General features: G+C 30.1%; 1 long non-coding RNA gene across 1 annotated transcript; it reads left to right on the top strand.

Moving 5' to 3' along the window:
• The first annotated feature begins 1,208 nt into the window (after positions 1-1,208).
• On the top strand, positions 1,209-6,855 carry LOC143074500 (uncharacterized). The gene is made up of 3 exons (XR_012977895.1): positions 1,209-1,267; positions 3,615-3,634; positions 6,574-6,855. It is a non-coding gene; the product is annotated as an uncharacterized LOC143074500 (long non-coding RNA).
• Positions 6,856-7,218: the final 363 nt, after the last annotated feature.

Here is a 7,218-nt window from a genome sequence, read left to right as displayed (position 1 = left end):
AACACTACTCACTCACAGATATAGAAAATTAAATGGATCTTTTTACTGCCGGAATTTAAAATGAAATGAAAATTTATATCTTAAAGAAAAAAAATCTGGTTTTTCCTTTTTACAAACATCACATTTTCCTAAAATTAAAATCTTGACATTCAACATATTTTTAAAAGGGAAAATCCATGAACGTATTTATAACTTTTCATTGTTATTTAAATTAACTCATACACATTTAGAAAAGAACATAAGTAGAGAAATTGAAGTGATTCATATCAAAACACAGCATAGGCAACATTTGAAATTGGCATGGTTCAGTCAAGCAATTGACATAGTTCTGTTGAAGCGCTAAATGTCCGTTATATAACAAAAACGTAGTTGCAGAGTTTACTTATTGACTAAGAGGAAAACAATTTGTTTCACAAGGGGTGATATGGTCTGTTTTTACATGAAAAATTTAGTATCTTTTTCCTAAAAGTAAACATATTTTATGAGAAACAACCAATCCCGATGAACAAAAAGTACTGAAATCATATGGCGGTTAATATATAATTTGTATCAAAATAAAGCAAGAACTGCATTCTTATTCAAGTTCACGTCAAACAGTAACGCCTAAGGTTGCAAGTACTGTAATCATCAACATCATACTGAGTTGACTGCAAGCGAATTGTCTGATTAGTACAGAATTTACTGCAGATGGTCAGTCTAAAAAAATTGACTAAAAGACTAAAAATTAATATATGAATCTGTACTTTTTCTACTTTTTTAAACGAGTTATAATGCTGATATTTCTGACAGAAATATTTTAACCCGAATAAATGTACCTAAATTTAATCCGTCGTACATCGTCACGTCTTTCTGGATTTGTTCATTCTCCCAAACAATAATAGATTAATATCTCATATTCATACGTTAAATTATTGCCGGAGTATTAAGTCGAATTTCTAACTTAAGAACTGATATACTCACGAATAGCATGTATATAACTTTTACATTTTATTATTATGAAGCCTTTCATAGCTGGATAAGCAGTATGGGTTTTTCTAAGGATATATATATGATGGGAAAAACATTCATGTTATGAATAATCAACTATATATATATTATAATAATCAGTCACTGTAAAGTTATTTAATCCCATATGACTGTTTTTAATTTTATATCCAAAACACATATAATTTTAACTATGATTCAATTTTATTTGTCACATATTTATATATGATTACACACAGAGTATAATCTGCATTTTGAATATCATATTGTCAGACTGTACCAGGTAAGTTTCTGACGTCTTACATTTTCGAGTTTTTAAAAAGAGGCAGACGATACCAAGGGGATATTCAAACTCATCAGTCGGAGACAAACTGATTAATATCAACGCTACAAGTTGTACTGAACCTTATCTTCATAATTAAGTTAATTATCGGGAATATTTGTTTTATGAAATTTTCGAAACTTTCGTTTTATTTAAGTGATATCGCTCATTTTCTTAGGTAAAAAAAATATTAAAATTAAACACGATGATAGGTAATTTATATACAAAAATCAACCCAACTTTTAACGTTTAGCCCTAAAATGTCCATTTTGTGGAGAAATTACATTTTTTAATTATTATCTTCAAAAGTAGTATAGAAACATAAAAAACTGCGAAATCGTCAATGGACTTCAAGTTGGACTAATTGCCTTCTCTAGATGATGTTTTAATAATATTATTCTCTCACTTTATGCAGAAACTATGATAGGAAAAGAGAAACTGTGATAAACTGATTGTTCAGCACTATAAGATCTATAAATATTGAAAGCGTCAATTGATACCTTATTGGGGCTAAAGCCTGTTAATGGTGAATTTTACCAATTGTTTGCATTGTTTGCACATGTTGCAGGACGGTAACAGATAGGGGGAAACGTTTAACATGTGTAATAAACAGTCAACATGATAAGCAACATAAGATTTACAAATCAGTTTTATGACGTAAAAGTGAATCTGTCCCTTATATCGGGTTCGTGTTGTTTATTCTTTAGTTTCTATGTTGTGTCATGTGTACTATTGTTTGTCTGTTTGTATTTTTTCATTTTTAGCCATGGCGTTGTCAGTTCGTTTTAGATTTATGAGTTTGGCTGTCCCTTTGGTATCTTTCGTCTCTCTTTTATAAGAGTTATTGTCCTTGAAAGACGAGATTACTCATTATAATATTTTTGCAGAAAATTCAAAAATTTAAACCCTTTTAATCGTTTTTTGTATTTCTGAAAATAATCTTTTACCGCTAACTTGGCCCAGACGAAATGATCAGCAGGACAAATTTAAGTGTACATAGTTTCTTTTCAACACACATTATCATGATAATCCTAATTCTTTTTATCCATAAATTTTTGGCAAATATTTCAAGTGTGTGATACATGCTCATGGCATCTTCTTGTTTACAAACCTGCTCGTTATGATCATATGTGAATTCCAAAGAATCATACAGGGGATATATTGCTTATTGGACATGAGAAAGCTGAAATAAAAGTGTTTGGTAAAAAGAATTTTTATTTTTGATACTGAATTTATCAATTGTAAAATATTAGGCTCGCTTTTCGGATATTTTACCGTGATAAAGTCATATCAAAAACAAAAAGTCCTTTATTCTATATTTATCATCTTACAATAAACAGTACAGAAATATTTGCAAACATTCATGTACTCAAAAGACATGCATGATATGAACTTGTCTGAAAGTACATATTCACCCTGCATATTTACATATTTATATATTTACATTATTGGTATGGAGAAAATTAAAGTATGGCATAATAGCGTTATCATACCGTATCTTTTTTAAATAATAGACGAAAGGATAAACATGATAAAATGAAAAAAACTATTTTTATAACAGCTGTTACTTTGCGGGTATATCAGAAACTTGTACAATAATTTAAACATTTCTATTTGTGTCCTTGTGTCACTGGATATTTTGAATAGTTTTGAATTCTATTTATCAAATAGTGTAGGTAAAAAATTATTTTTTAATCGAGTATTTGTATTTTGTCACTTTACACAACAAAGGCTGATTTGTACATGCCGATAAGACGGGGAAAACTAAGCTTTCGAAAGGGTAAGGTTACTTTGTGCGTTTACCTTGTCCCTTTAAACATTTAAAAACAAAATTGAAAAAAAGCTGTTGTTAATAACACGAGATCCGGTGTTGAAAGAAAATATTATCGTGCTTATATATTTTTCTTTTTAAATGTTAATTTAAGCTGTTGTTGAAAATAATATTTTCGGAAAACCAGTATCAATTTCATTAGACAACACCTATATTTGAGAAGGTATATTTTTTAATAGATTTTGTTTTTCCATATCTAAGTTTAAAAAATGAATACTGCAATTAATTGTAATAGAAACATGACTATTTTGAATTAAATTATAAGCTATTAATCGTATATGTTCCCTTCTACTAAACTTTGAATGATTTATAGATTGAATAAGTCTAAATTATTATGCAGGCACTATAATTTTTAAACAGATTAGTATATTTTGACTGCAGCAATCATGTAGAAAAAAACAAAAGTGTAGTGTAATTAAACATGTAGTTGTGCATAGATAATGCATAACTACTTTCGTTTGTTTATGTTTTTTTCAGAGTTTATAGAGAAAATATAGGTAAGTTTAAAATCTTTATGTTCCATCTTTTTATATACTTTATGCGAGCTGCATATGTATCCTACGCCATGCTATTTACTCATCATAGTTTACAATTATTCTCGCTAATTTTGTTTCGCCAATCGTATAGTTTGCTTCCAAATTATCTGGTTTTACGACTGAAATATTTTGTAAGATACCAATGATAAAAGATGGAAATACATTTAATTTAGTGTCTAATTAAAAAACATATTCGATTGAAATATTTAACCACGAGAACTAAGTAAAAGGTCAATTGCAAATAACGTACTTTTAGCACGAAACGGTGGATATCTACACGATTTGGGCAATATGTATATCTCCTTCAATATAACAGTAAAAAACAAAAATCAAGCAATCATAGGGAGCAAATAGTACACAAAAGAATTCAAAATTCAATGAAAGTCTATGTATACCCAAGTAATTATTAAAAGGCCATGATCAGTTATCAGTTCATTTTCTTAGTTAGAGATCTTTTTTTTAATTTGCATATAGTCATTTCTACTCATTATCACGACCTAATGTAAGATTCTTATATCTCGTTTTTGTTCTTTCGTGTATTTGGTTGTTGTCTAAATAACGTATGTCTCCTCCTGACCTATTGAAAATAGAACAATTGTTTTTAATATGTACAAATAAGTTGCCATAAAGGTAACAACTTTAAAACTTGCTTTATGTCAAAACGAGTTTTTTCCTCATCAAAAATGTTTCATTAAAGAGTGATAAGGAATTAGTAAAAGTAATTTGTATTTTAATTGCATGTCTAATGCAATTATTGATACTAGTAAAATATTTATTTTATTTTAAATTTCAAGGCATTTGTCGACTTAAAATATAAAATACTGATTATTTCGTAAATCTATATATCATGTATCAGCTGGTTACATTTTTTGCAAGCAGTCGTTGTTTACATTTTCAACAAACATAATTTCCTTATAATAGGTAGTTAACTTATTTAAAATATCTATCTTTACTTTCAAGGAATATCTCAAGATTTCAATAAGAGAGAGCTGAATACTCTGTGACGATTTAAGCTTGTTTTCATTAAATGCAAGCATTCTTTGATTCGGTATGGGTTTCTTGTACTGCTCACTATAACTACATTAATACGAAAAGCGTTTGCTTTTTCTGAGCTATTTTAACAGGTACATTTTTAAAATTTGTTTTTCCATTGTTACAAATAAAAATGAATAGAGGTTGATCATGTTGAGTGCAATAAAACTAGTTCAATCGATGAGTCTATTCGAGAGCTCGTGATCGTTTCATACAGGAGTGTAGCACCAGTCAAAGAGGTAGCAATCTTGTGCTGACATGATATTGCGTTACCTCAGTAATTTGAACAAATATACTGTTCCGGAGAATGTAAAAATTAATTTAGAATATTTAATTTTTCCACATATATGGTATTCGGCAGTTTGCCTGGGTTGCGGCTGAGTCATAATCAAAGACTTTAAAAATGATACTTGCTGCTTCTTTGCTAAGCACACGGCATTCAGGGATAAGAGCAAAAATAGTTAGGCTCGGAGTCCGAATAATGTGTCCGGGTAGGTTGACATGTCTTCTTGCTGACTGTGACCTTGTAATTTAAAATGATGAAAATCCGACTCATCATATCAGTTGAATACTAAGCAGAGTTAACATTCAAATATATTAGCATGATCTTATCCTGAATATGCTTTTGATATGACGCTGGACGTTTAACAGCTATCCATCATCACCATCATTTTCTAAAAAGAAATCAAATTTACAGGCGTATGAACTATAAGGCATGGATATGCAGTTTATGTTTAGAAGTTTCAAAGCTGCTATGATCACAGAAACTGCAAGTTCGATATGATATTTCCAATTGCAATTTTTGTTCGAATTACCAGTATTCTTTTAATGATTTTCCGATTTTATGTCTCGGAGATTATCGACCCAAACAAAAAGAAAGCTGACAGAAATATCGCATGCCATTTATAGATTTGGATATGGTTTGTGGAAATTGCAAAATTCCTTCTGCTACAGTAGAATTAAGGGAATTATTTTACATGGAACAAATGGCAATATTCTTTTACATGGCGTGTTTCCCAAATTTAATGAAACGTCTGACTTTGTTATATGTAATGTATAGATTTGAAATGAAGTTGAAAATATCCCCCCTTTGATAAAATAAAAAAATTGCTTACAGGGGTAAATTCAGTAAAAAATCTCCCATTGACTTTAATGCTAATCTATGTGTGGAAATGAATTTATACCTGATTTACCTTTAGAATTTAAAAACTTTCATATATCATTCATGAAAGTACAAATGTAGTCCTATCTTTTGCAACAATAAAAACATAGGGTCATGCGTCTTTTTTGGGCATTCACATGGCCTTGTTTACAAACAATGTAGATTCGCACTGAATTCCTATACTGACCCCCATTACTTTTCAACCCTGTAGGGGGGAAAAATTGTACATTCAGCATTTATTTTTTTATTTTTTTTCAACTCTAGTTTTGATCCATCTACCAAAAAATATTTATTACAAACATTATCTACCAATCAGAAGAGCACAACACTTCACTTTTAGATAGAAAGCTCTCCCCCAAATAGGCGGTCTCTAATGACGTATATTTATTTACTGAATTTACCCCTACAAAAAACATGAGGATTCAACTTTCTTCTGCAAAGTTCACATTAGTTGAATTTAGCATTCTTTAAGTAACTGTGGGTTAAGCTCATAATGAATTAATTTGATAATAAAGCAAAATGGCAGAAACTGAATTCAACTTTAAAAATGTGCAGGTCGCGTTTAAACATTTGGAAAAAGGCTGATGATGATGATGAGGAGGAGGAGGAGGAGGATCTTATTTAGTACTTAATCTGTTATAATCATATATATTGTTAATCATATATTTTTATTGTCTCTTGCTTATTTCTTTACAAATCTTTACAGAGAACTTAATCAAGTCTACATTAATACTTACTCAAACATGCCAACAACATATTGCGTTGGATGCAGGAAGCATACAGAATCACGTAGCGTGACATGTTGTCAGGTGAAAAACCCAGCAGGGAGGATGCAGGATGCAATTAAGGGTGAATGTGTCAATTGCGGTAACACCAAGATTACTTTTACCAAGATGTTATGACGATGATTTAATTTAGTGCAACACAAACTTTATAATTCACGTTTCTTAATGTCTAAATTACTTGAAATAAAATGTTTGTCATAATGGAATAATTGATGTTATTATACCTTATATATATTATAAACAATTCTATTGGGTAACACCTTATCACGTGACATGGAAAAATTCAGTTATTTTTCATTTTTTTCGAAGGAATGAAGATTACCCTAAAAATTTACACCAGAGGTGAAAAAACCCTATTATTCACAAAGAATAACCTTTTGAGTTCCTTGGTTTGTATACGAGTTATCTCCCATGAAATGACGTCACAGACGTAAGTAAACACAAATTGCAACGTTCACGTTACAGGAAGCCCTTCGTGTGACGAGGAAACAAGGCTTTGAAAATGCATCTAGTGCAGAGGATATCTCTTATAAACGGTCCTTTTGTGGGCCATCAATATTTTACAA

Source organism: Mytilus galloprovincialis, chromosome 5 (genome assembly GCF_965363235.1).
Source record: "Mytilus galloprovincialis chromosome 5, xbMytGall1.hap1.1, whole genome shotgun sequence".
Taxonomy (NCBI): domain Eukaryota; kingdom Metazoa; phylum Mollusca; class Bivalvia; order Mytilida; family Mytilidae; genus Mytilus; species Mytilus galloprovincialis.
This window is presented reverse-complemented; position numbering and strand designations above follow the sequence as displayed.